Source organism: Helianthus annuus, chromosome 8 (assembly GCF_002127325.2).
Source record: "Helianthus annuus cultivar XRQ/B chromosome 8, HanXRQr2.0-SUNRISE, whole genome shotgun sequence".
In the NCBI taxonomy this organism is placed as follows: domain Eukaryota; kingdom Viridiplantae; phylum Streptophyta; class Magnoliopsida; order Asterales; family Asteraceae; genus Helianthus; species Helianthus annuus.
In genome coordinates, this window is record NC_035440.2 from 42,277,468 (window position 1) to 42,291,057 (window position 13,590).

Sequence of the window (13,590 nt, forward strand, 5' to 3'; positions counted from 1 at the left end):
TCAATAAGAGTCTTTGTTGTTTCACCAGGCATGCACGTAAACAATTCAAACTCTTTTTTCAGCAATGCTGCTTTACTCTGTAGCATCTCAGTACTTCCTTCAAACTTCTTTTTAAGAGCTTCCCAGATAGAATAAGCATTTTCATCATGTTGAAGCAACACAAATATATCCTCTTTAACAGCTTGTTGTAACAGATTGATCATCATTTTTTCTGCTTTATAACTCTCTCTTTCTTGCTCTGTGAACTCTGAAATGATTTTACCGACTCCCACTGAATTCTGTGGCCTCTCATACTGAGTTTCAATACTTTCCCAAGCCTTTAAATGATTCGCCTGAACCCAATTCTCGAACCGTTTCTTCCATCCGTGATAATCTTCAATTCCCATAAGTTTCGGGGGTTTTTGCATTGTTCCGGTTTCATTTTCCATGGTCATGGTCTTAGTAATGTCGGATGGACTAGTCGGAGTTGTAGCAAACGCGTTATAAAACTCAGTATCCATTCTTCAATTCTCGTTGTTCAAACACAGGTACTTATGAGCGAAATCAGGGACCTGTATGGGCTTAATGAGCGAAATCAGGATTCTTGGGTTGACACAAAAGCGAAATTAGAAAGCGAAATCAAGAACTCAGGGGTGACACAAAAGCGAAATCAGGGTTCTGTATGACCCTTGGAGCGAAATCAGAAGTTAAAGAGTGTACACATGAGCGAAATTAGATGTATGTTGGGGCGAAATCAAGAGTTGTTCATATAAGCGAAATCAACTCGGGGGATATTTTGGTCCATTTTTACTGTGAATTTTAAGCTCAAACTTTTAGGGATTTGTCTATGATCAATTTCCTACAGTCTGTGAAAATTTGAACAGGTTTCGACCATAAAATCTCGTTCTGATGAAGAAATGAGGTGTAGAAGTAAGCACTTATGATGAAATCCAGCAAATCTCTGTAGAACTCCTCCTCTGAAGCTCTGATACCACTTGTTTAAGTACGATATAACAACATAACATTTATCCACTTCCTAACATTTATCCTGGATTAGCATATGACTTGTTTCTGAATATGATGAATTTGGTAATATTATCCACCTTTATATAACATAAAGATTTTTATTTATTTATTATGTTTTTTAAACATTGGTTGTTGATAACTGTTTTGGTTTATATATGGTTCAAGTGGTTTGTTCAAGACTTGGTTTCCACGGGAGCCACCAACCTCCACCAATCCACCTCAAATACTTTTGTTTCAAACAAATGTCTTTTCATGACGGTTATGGATTGACTTTTCTTACTGTTTTGATCAAAAACTCCCCAAACTTGGAGAAAATTGAGCTAGAGGTAACATGTATACGTCTGGTTGTAGCTATTCTGTTTTTTTATTCACATGCGAAAATACACTCACACAAAAAATATCGACTTTTCTTGTAGATTGATACAAATCATTATCTTTGTAATGAGATAGACTACGACTCCGATGCGTATGAAGAATATCATACAGATGTTTGGTCATGTTCATCTCATCAAGATATTGTTTTAGGTAGCATGGAAGAGGGTTTAAAAAAAAAGTAAAGTCGCCCTGAATTCTTAAAAAAATGTAAAACTTGGTCCAAGTGTTCAAGAAATGAGCCATATATCCTGCATGCTACGACGAAAGTTCATTTCTGTAGTCATCTAATTGGACCCTGTTTAAAATTCTTTTGGTAAGACATCCTGATATCCATTTAAAAGAAGACTACATGCATCTTCCCCAGTAAAGTTTTGTCCCTCGTTTTAAATTTAGTATAAAAGGTGATTCACGGGTCAAAGAAGCCATTATTTGAGTATTACCTGGATAAGCCATGGAGCAATAGGGTAAATCTTAAAAAAATCCCTTTAAAAGATAAAAAGGTGTTTCTAAAAGGCGGCTGAGAAGTGCTATGCTAAGTCATCGTTAAATTCGAAAAGGCGGCTGAGAAGTGCTATGCTAAGTCGTTAAATTCGAAAACGCAGCTGAGAAGTGTTATGCTAATATTATGGGTGCCTATTCTTGGGGTAAACTTGTAGTTGAGGATACATGATATTGGTTTTACAATTCCTAGGAAGCAAGACATGAATGATACTAACTGACGTGTATATGCAAACACAGAGGATGTTTATTGTGTACTGGACCCAACGAGCCAAGGGTTGGATATATTAATGTGGATTAAAAAAAAGTTGTTAAGGGAAGCTACAAGGACTATCAAAATTTTAGGAGAACTCACATTATCCTTCACCTACGAAGTTTAAAGGGAAGTAATATAAGGATACAAATGATCACATGAGGTAAGTAATCTAACCTTGTCTTTGATCTATAAGTTCCCTTATATATAATTAGATGTTGAGTATCTTAAGATTGTGAATTGTCTAAACTCCTATGGTTAATAAGGTTTCGAGGACGAAACCTGTTAAAGAGGGGACGATTTGTAACATTCTATTTTGGGTGAAATTTATTTAAAAAGACAATGACATGATTGGCTAAAAGTTATAAAACATAAGTGTTTCATGGATGGGGTTTTGAAAATTTTGAGGTGCATGAGGGGCTTAATATAACAACTAGTGTATAATACTCAATACCTAGCATTCAAAAAGGGAGGCCACGTATCTTACACAAATTCCATCAGCCATATCATGGCCGATCCTGAGGGTGGGCGTGGAGGACCACCGGTCAGGGCCCGATATTTTGAAGGGCACGTTATTCTAAAAAAAATCCGATATGCATATGTAAAAAAATAATAGGTTATACCCATACAAACACCAACATAGGCCCACTTACAAAAACTATTTTTATGGTTTATATTAGTTACTAGCCCATTGATATTAGGTTTAAATCTTTAGTGAGCCCAATACTCAATTTCGTGAAGGCCTGAGGGCACGTTTTTTCGAGCTCGAACAGGGTATACGAATTCTCAGGGTCGGCCTCGAGCTATATATTCTGGTCTGGAAATCACAAAATTGTGTACCATATGGAGGAGTTTCACGATGACTTGTCTTGCTCATCTACTAGTTCAGAAGCTAAGGTATGTTGTCTTTATCCCTAAATCTTGGATTGTAATGATTTTGAAATGTGGATTGTAAGTTAAATTTTATATGATGAGAAAATTTAAAACTTTAATATGGTTCTTACATGTGAAATATAGTTACAACCTATTTTGATGCACTACCAGTTAGTTAATCGATATTGGGTTTCGAATTTGAGGAAGAAACAAGGTTTAAGAATATATTTTACAAGTCTAATGATGTGATTTGCAAGATAAGTGACCCAAAATATGTATATATATAGTGTAGAGATAGTGTACATTAATTCAGAAGTGTGAGAAGTGTATTATAACACTATATATAATACTATATAACACCATATAAACACCGTATAACACTATGTAACACCATACAACACCATATAACACTATATAACAATATATAACACTATACATCTATCATAGACATGCTATCAGACAAAATATAGTTTTATATAGTGTTACATAGTGTTATATGGTGTTATATGATGTTACATCGTGTTATACGGTGTTTATATGGTGTTATATAGTGTTATATATGGTGTTATAATACACTTCTCACACTTCTGGATTAATGTACAGGATCCTCTACATATATATATATAGGGCTTATCGTACTCTCGTACGCGATTGTGAAATCGCACGTTATAAAAAAGTAGGTTGGAAATATCATGTTGGTATTTATTATGAAAAAGTGTAACGTATAATAGGGCTTATCGTACTCTCGTACACGATTGCGAAATCGCACGTTATAAAAAAGTAGGTTGGAAATATCATGTTGGGATTTATTATGAAATCGCATGTTGGTTTTTTATAGCAATTTCGCATGTTGTTTTTTCAGCACAAATCGTATGTTCAGGAGTGAATTCGCACCCGATCGTACGGCTGTGATGATTGCGTACATTTTGTACGATAAGAGCCATTGTACGATAACCTCTCTCTCTCTCTCTCTATATATATATATATATAGAGAGAGAGAGAGAGAGAATTGGGTTCAGGAGAAAACGATTTGAAGTGTGAAAACGGTGAGAACGATTTTCAGCCACAAGATCTTTGTGATTTGTGGCTAAAATGATGCGGTGGCATTTTTGTAAATAATGGGAACCTTAGAACTACCATCATGAGGGGTAAAATTGGAAGATCCAAACAAGGGTGCACATGCTAATTACATGCCATTTTCCCCCGTCATATTTAAACGCCAATAACTTTTTTATACGTGATTATTTTTCTAAAAAAATTACACCATAAAATTCAGCGTTTTTTTAATCTTTCCAACGAGTATACTATTGATATACTTTTCGAAAAAATGAACTGGGTTTTTTATGGCGTTTTCAACTTTGTGTTTTTATGGCATTTTCACCTAGTTTTATGGTGTTTTTCTGAACTATGTGTTTTTATGGCGTTTTCAACTAGGTTTTTTATGGCGTTTTTCTAAACTGTGTGTTTTTATGACGTTTTCAACTAAGTTTTTCATGGGGTTTTTCTGAACTGTGTGTTTTTATGACGTTTTCAACTGAATTTTTCATTGTGTTTTTCTAAAGTGGGTGTTTTATGTTTTTTTTTCTAAAGTGGGTGTTTTATGGCGTTTTCAACAGGGTATTTTTCATAGCATTTTTCTGAACTTGGTGTTTTATGGCGTTTTCAACTGGCTATTTTTCATGGCGTTTTTATGAACTTGGTGTTTTTATGGCATTTTTATTGAACATCCAGTTCATATCATTTTTTTTAATTTAAAAGTATAGCAATAGTATACTCGTTGGAAAGATAGTAAAACACTCAATTTTATGGTGTAATTTAAAAAAAACAGTTACGTATAGAAAAGTTACGAGAGTTTAAAAAAGATGGTGGAATATGCATGTGACTTGCATGTGCATGGTCTTTGTCATGTGAGTGGCATGTGGATGAGCCTTTTGACAATATTACCGTTAGTGTAAGTTAGCATCAACGTCACATGTCAACACCAAAATCATTCTCACCGTTTTCTCTAGCCTGCCCCTATATATATATTGTTGATTCATGGATGAGAAAATGGATTATTGAACTTATTATGTGAAATGGGGTTTTGTCATGATAATTGGGTTTAGGCGTTTAGCATGGTTGTTAATTTGAAACTTTCAGGGACACACCCTTTGAATGGAAATATATATTCCGATGAATGCTTAATTTGTATTAAAGAGGATGTGTAATTAAGTGGATGGTAACTTGATAGAATGCATTTTAGTTGGTAAAGATGATGAATATTTGATTGTTATATTTACTTGGTATTCTTTAAAAAGAAAATCTGTTAGACCCAAATATGGACTTACATTCGCTAAACCTAAAATGGAATTTTGGTGTCATAAGGGATTTTAAAAACTGGCAACCCAATTGAGTGTATTGAATTTCAAATTACTTTACATGTTGACTTTAGGAGGTCAACGGATCGATAAGAGGAAATGAGGAATCAAGATCAAATTTCTGCTACGGGCAAATGTAAGTGTTCTTTCCAAGAGGTATACACGATATTTGTTTTGACTTCATTATTTGTTCAAATTATAGAAATTATGGTGAATTTACAATTTGTCGTATAAACTTTAATGTAATAACTTTACAGTTTAGATTTTAGTGAAGTACTGAAAAGACTTTGTGAACGTGAAAAAAAATGTTAAAAAGTTAATCAAATTTAAGTAAAGTTGTTACATTATATTAGAATGTTAAGAGTTTAGTATTAGATCTTTTATCTCATTTAGGGGTTTGAAGGTACCTATTGGTTTCTGAATTTTAGTAGAAATCTTTGACACTATAATAATAGTACATGGGGAGTTGGAAAATAATAATCAAACATGAGGGCTGGTTAGAGGTTCTATGTTACTATTTGAAGCAGGTCTTAAATGATTATCTATGATTAGTTCACTAAAAGACTTATATTATAACGGTTCTTGCTCGTTTGACTCTTTTAGAAATAAGTGTGCATTTTTGTATGCATTTATGTTTCCCTCATTATTATTTAGTTTAAGCTATGGCTTAGTTCATGTGGGGAGACATCGGCGTAACTAAACGGTTCAAGACTGATCGAAAAACATTTAAAATAAAATTTAAAGGTAGCAACTCAAAGACACAAGAGACATTGGCGTCTTATACGACCTAGACCGTAGTACATGCCACCCAGGTAAGTGTTTTACTCAAAAGGGTACATAGTTATCAATATGATTTAACGCGCACCTACTTGTTCAATCATCTATATGGGCAATCTTTTTATAAAGATAGAAATTTCATAAAAAGAGGTGTTATTAAATTGAAATGTGATAAGACAATCTGTATAGGGAGTAAGATGATTAAGGTAACGGGGTTTTCATACATGATTAATAAAATGTGTTCAGACAAGTAAGACGATCTGAGGTAACAGTGTTTTCATAGATGATTAAAAAAATGTGTTGAGATGAGTAAGGCGATTGAGGTAACGGGGTTGTGATGACTGTCGTAAGGGTCAATCAAAAACCTAATTAAACTACGTATATAGTGTAAGTAGGATATCGTATCCACGGGGAATTTGTGGTTAGCGTTAAAGAAAATTAATTAAAACTAAACTATCTAAATTGGGGGTTTGTTTGTCGTTTTAAACACCACATAGACATGGCCTCGGAATTAATGAATTTAATTAGTTAATAGGGATAGTTTTTAAGATTCCCTATGCAACCTAATAACCCGTTTGATTGTATCAATTACCCACCAATTTACCAACCCGCTAACAACGCAAGAAAGTTGCCAATACGCTTAATAAATGACAAGTAATTCAAACACAAGAAACGTTTACCAATAATCCAACACAAGTGGTCAAGCTGTACCAGTTTACAAGAATCAGAAAAACAGAAAATTATATCAAACCATGTAAACGTTCATCCGGGTAGAAGTCACGAGAAGTTTAGCCGCTCATGCTTATCGTTGCCGCTTCGGTTGTCATCCCAAAGTGCTTAGAGATCATAAACCAGCCTTGAGAGATGTGAAGTATGCTGATAGGGTTAAAACCTTGGGGAAGAAGAAAACTAAGAGATAGAGAGATATTTGACTCAAATTATGCTTGATTTCCATACCATACGTAACCCAAATAAATAAATAAGAAACTTACATAAGACACCCCCAAACTAAACCCAAATAGCATACTAATCCCTTGACTTAACAATAGTAATAAAATAAAAATAAGATACGTAACAATACTCCCCCCTTAACCTACTTTTTTTTCCTCAAAAAGTACTTCAAGAAACCTTGTCTTCATCCTCTTCCGTTGCTTGCTTTTCATCATCTACCACTTCAAGTATGTAAAGTTGTTTTTTCTTACACTTGTGCCCCGGAACGAACCTTTCGGTACACCAGAAACATTCCCCCTTTGCCCTTTTTTGCTCAAGTTCATCACACGTCAAACGCCTCGATCTAAGGATTCCCGGTGTAGAACTTGATGGCTCGGTTGTTGGACTTGGCAGCAAGGGTAGTTTTGAACCATTAACGGGAGGTGTTATTTTGACATCTTCGGGTTGCAGCCCATCCTCCACAGCGTTGAAACGCTTCATCAAGCATGTGTTGTTAATAGTTTGAATTCTTGCTAACCCATACGCCTCACGTAGTGTTTGAGGCTTGAACATCTTTACCGGCCCTTTTATTTCCGGCTTTAAACCCTTCAAATATAGGCTAACGGCATAAAGTTCGCTAACGGTAACCTTGTTAAGCAAACGATCGAAACCTGAATTATATTCTTGTAGACCCTTGGCGTCATCAGTAAGTTGAACGAGAGATGCAATCTCTTCCATAGGGTCTTCAAACATTGCACCAGAAAAACAGGCAGAGATCGAACGAACATAGTCCGCCCATGGGACCTCGGCAACCGTGGCATTACGGGTCTTCAAGTAGGCACGGTGCTATTGGAGGGCATCGTCTTCCAAGTGAACCGCAGCACAACGTAATTTCGAGTCATCAGGGGTGTCATCCATCGAAAAAAAATGTTCGCAGCGATAGACCCACCCCTCAACATCATCCCCCGAAAATTTAGGGAAGTCGATCTTACCGATACGGAATGGTTTGGATGTTCGTGAGTCACCATCTGGGCCGGAGAAGGACCCGAAGGAACTACCCGACGACTGCACGGCTTTATCACGCACCGCCTTCAAAATCTCTTCCTGCTGCTTCGAAGATTGTTCTTGTTGCTTCATCAGGGCCGCTAACGCAGCTTAGATGTCGCTGATTGCCTTACCATGGGACTTGAGGGTGTTGTCGATTTAATTATTGCAGGTGTTAGTCATGGCGGAGGCAAGGAATTCCGATGAGGAATCGACTGGAGCTCTGATACCCTTGATAGGGTTAAAACCTTGGGGAAGAAGAAAACTAAGAGATAGAGAGATATTTGACTCAAATTATGCTTGATTTCGATACCATACGTAACCCAAATAAATAAATAAGAAACTTACATAAGACACCTCCAAACTAAACCAAAATAGCATACTAATCCCTTGACTTAACAATAGTAATAAAAATAAAAATAAGATACGTAACATATGCTGCCGATTCGTCCCTCTGTTCGTATTCGATATATGACGGCTGTTGTCCTGATGATTGGTGAATATATATAATATCTCCTATTGTGGCGTCCCCTTTTCTTTTTAAAACAGCCGTCCAAAACAATTCCCTTCTCAAAAGTTGCGTGATATCCAAATTGTAGCTTCTTTGCACACAAGCCTTCTAGCCCAAAGCCATCTGCCCCCCACTACTTTAATCTTCAGCCCAATTATTATATCCTCATGTTCCAATCTTTTTCTTTTGTGATCTGCAATGGATTTGGAAACAAGAAATTCAATTTTAGTATTAATTAAAATTAATTTAAATGTTAAGAATCCTTTATGACATTCAACATTCATTTATGATTTTCTTATGTAATTTACGTGAACTCCTTTTTGATCTCTAATTATTATTTGCATCACATAAATGAAACAATTAATTCTCACCATTATATGACTTTTTTTTGAAAGGTGAACTTCATTAAACCAACACCGAACCTAAAAACCGGGACGGCCGAACAAAAAAAAATTACATATTCACAAATTTACACCAATCCCCCCAGTCAAAATTGCCTATTTTAGCTCTATACTTGAACCAAAAGAAACTAACTATCATGACTTCACTAAACACCTCATCCACGCTACTTCTTATGACATTAAATCTGAGATTATTTCTAGCCTTCCACAAAACCCAACACGTAGTAATTACAATGCCGTGAAGAGCCTTCCGTTCCTCCGAGCTTCTATACCCCACTTTGTGTATCTCGACGAGATCTCTGAAAGAAAAGACGAAGAAGTTGGGTATTTTGCACAAAAAACTGATCTTTTCCAAACTCCCAAAGCTAACGGGCAAGCCGTGAAGATGTGAGATACCGAGTCCAGATTTTCGTTGTAGAAGTTACATCCGTCGTCGATCACCACCATTCCTCTTTTTTCTAGCGCCTCAACCGTAGGGATTCGGTTCAACTCCGCCCGCCAAGCAAAGATGTTGCATTTTTTTGGGACCCAATTACACCATTCCATGACAAACCTGCTGCTGAAATCACGACTCGACACCATAAGGCTTTTAACCGCCGCGACCGAGAACCCTGAAGCTCCACTCCCCAACCAATCCCACTTATCCAGACCATTAGATAGGCGAACTGAGGCCACCGCTGCCCTCAACGATAGCCATTCAGCCGTCTCCTCGGGGGAATCCGGCTCATGCCTCCAAAGCCAAAGACCATCCCCGTCTAGCCGATCTTTGATGCTACAAGGTTTTACAACTTCCAAAACAAAAAGAGCAGGATACTTATATTTTAGCGGGACGTCAAAAAGCCACGGATCTAACCAAAACATGATTTTTTCTCCCCTGCCCACCACTCCTTTAAGGAGACTTCGAATCGGGACATTCTCGAACAACGATCTCTTAAGGACCGAAACAATACTACTCCAAACCCCACCAACCGCTTTTCTAAGAGGAAGAAAATCCCATTCCGAGTAACCGAAATGGATAGCATTAACGACCTTAACCCATAGACTATCTTGCTCGTTTTTAAACCTCCACCCCCATTTAGCTAATAAGGCCGTGTTAACATCTTTGAGGTGTTGGAGACCTAGACCTCCCACGTCGACCGGCGAAGCAACCCTATCCCACGAAACCCAATGAATCTTTTTTATTTCCGAATTCCCTCCCCATAGGAATTTTCTGATGAGAGATTCCAAGACCTGAATCACCTTCACAGGAGCGCGATACAAAGAGAAATAGTAACAAGGTAGACTCTCCAGCACAGAGCGAATTAAAGTGACTCTACCTCCCACCGAGAGGATCGATGCCTTCCAAAGAGAAAGTCTTTTCTCAAACGCATCAACAACCGGTTGCCAACTCGATGTCCTGTTCATGTTAGAACCCACGCAGAGGCCGAGGAAGTTGAATGGAAACGATCCCGGACAACATCCAACTACAGCCGCCATCTCGTCAACTTCTCCAGCTTGAACCCCAACCCCTATCAAATTCGATTTACCCAAGTTAATCCTGAGGCCCGAGCACACATGGAAGCATTTCAGGATTCTAACCACGTTCCGCATATTATCCTTTGACCATTCACCCATAATAATTGCATCATCCACGTAAAAAAGGTGAGTGATGGTTGGGCCTCCATTCGGAAGGGAAACACCCTCGACAATCCCCAGACTACTCGCTTTGTTGAACATACACGTTAAGGCTTCCATAACTATGACGAAGAGAAAGGGAGAAATAGGATCACCTTGGCGTTTGAGATTTTCTTTCAAAGTACATCATATTAGCTCTTTTAATATATTTTACAACCTAACTCGTAAAATATAAAAACACATTAAAGTATTATCTTTCAGACTAGTATCGATCCATTTATATCATAATTATCTTCAATAACGTGTATCTAAAATGCATCGATCAGGTTGTGAAAATATAGTTAATTCTACGGGTCTTTGCAGAGCTCAATGTAAGCTACCTTGACTGTGGTGTAGCTTACGTTGGTAAAACTTTTAATGCAGCCTCGTTTCTGTGTTACGTTGTGCATACGCCACCTCTTTACACTGAGTGGCGTAGGCTACCCCAGGTTCAGCATAGCCTACACCAGGTCACTTTGCTTTGTGAATTATTTCATATCGTAATAGTCCTAGCTAAACTAAATGTTTCTACGGTTATACTAATGCTTACTATGTATAATCGTGGTTAGGGTAACACTCCAGTTTCACAAATTGAAGTTCTCGGATCGGATCCAATGAAACTTCTAGGCAATACATGAGAAGAACTAATGCTATGTAAGTAAAGCTTTTGTATAGTAATAACTGAGACTCAAGTCACAGATCGGATTAAAGAAAATCTTTGTACTTGATAATATGAGGCCTAATTGTGCAATACATATTGTTAAGGATTTTGCTGTAAAAAAAAAGAAGAGAAACTACTTTATGATTATTTCTTGGCCTTTTTCATATGAAAATTTATATTTGTGGTGGTTTAGCTCTATAATATTTTTACATTGAAAAAAAGGGGACCATTTTCCGCTTGCAAATCACTAAAAGTTAAAAAAGTTTTTGGTGCAACACTTATCTTGGCCAAGTCTCCCAAGCTGAAAAAGGTCAGCATAAAAAGCGTGGATTGTCAAAATAATGATATCAAACTGTAATCAACAAGAACCCAAACCAAAGAGCTTTATTACCCAACAGATTCGAAGATTACAACAGAAACAAAGAACGAATCAAAGATACAAGGGACACTAACTCTCAACCCTCAACTACAGATGATTATCAACACGATAATCATCAACTCTCATAAGATCTCACAACAAGATCACTAATACAAGGTGAATCAATGAATAAATCGACTAAAACCCTAAGCGATTTTAGAGAGAGAAACGAGAGAATACTTATGGAAAAATCTGGAAACAACTGATCTAATGTGATGACTTTTAGGGGATCTCTTATATAGAGACCCATAACCTTGAACTTGAACCCGGTTAACCTGGATGATGGTTGTAACAACTTGTCAGTTTGTTATAACCACTTCTTTATTCTATAAGCCCAGCAACCAGCAGAAGAAGCCCAATACCTTCCATAAGCCCAGCAACCAGACTGATCAATCTAGAAGCCCAATACACCTCAATATGAAAAATTTAACATGTTACAAAAAACACTAAGTTATAACATGTACCAATAAAAACTAGTATTAAACTGAACTTAATAAAGATATATTTCAACATCCCCTCCCAGTTTAATACCCAAATGGATTAAACATATTAATCAATGAACATAACTCATCATGTTGATTTATGAGAAGCCCTTTTGAAACCATGTCAACGATCACTTTTCCAAACCATTATAAATCGACTAGAACAAGTTCACTTGATGGACGCATCGAACCGTGTCCTCGCCTAGACGCGAAACCTGTATGTGCACCTCATTTCAGCAGCACCAACTTCATACTTTTGGAAGCCCATCTTAAGTGAAGCGTATTATGCAAAATTAACAAACACATGTATAAAAAACAATTACTAGAGAAACTGAATTTAAAAAAAAAAACAATTACTAGAGAAACTGAATTGAAAAAAAAAACAAATTTTCCTTGTGTTGTGTGAAAATTTTTCTCCGCCCAAAAATGATTTAGCCTCACAACCCTCGCCAAGAAACCAAAAACAGTAATGCGTTGCAACCCACCAAACACAAGAACCAAGTGTAAATCCATTGAATACCATTCAGAACACAAATCGACATGGCAACATATTTTATAAAGGGAAAGCACAAACCCAGATGATGTTTTATTAACAAATAGTTGAACAAACACATCCATATCATCTTATCTCATTTGAATACACAATCTCACTAAATCTACCCGGAAATAGACTCTATAGCATGTAGAACCAAAAACAATCCTAGATTTAGCATACGAGAAAGATATATTTGAGCAAACAAGTGAAATGGATTGAACAAACAGAAACTTTTCACCAAAAAAACTACTGGAACAAGAATTTATCAAAATCACTCATCGATCAATCACAAGATGATTTGTAACAAACAAACATCTTACTAAAGCTACCAGACGATCGGTCCTTCAAAACTCTAACACAAAGAATGATACGTGTTAGTGTATATATGTTTTAGATGTATATTTTAAGCCCTTTTTACGCTTTTAGCCAAGTTTTAAATTTATAAAACACGATATTTACTAACACTAAACACACATACGGGCAAGTGCACCCATCGTGGACGTAGTATAGTGTTGGTAAGATACCGAGGTCGTCCAAGGACACAAGAGCTTTTAGTACCGGTTTATCCTTAACGTCTAATCAAATCAAAATGTTAGAAAAAGATTTTAAACTAAGAAAATAAAACTAACTAAAATAATAAAATAAAAATAAAACAGATAGACAAGATGAATCACTTGGATCCGATTCGTGTGTAGTGTAACCTTTGATTATTTTCGCACTTTTGCACTTGTTTAAGAGATTATCTTAGTTATTGTAGTAGGCCCCTCTTTTGAAGGCGACGTTACCCTCAACCCAGTAGTTTGAGTCAGCAATGATA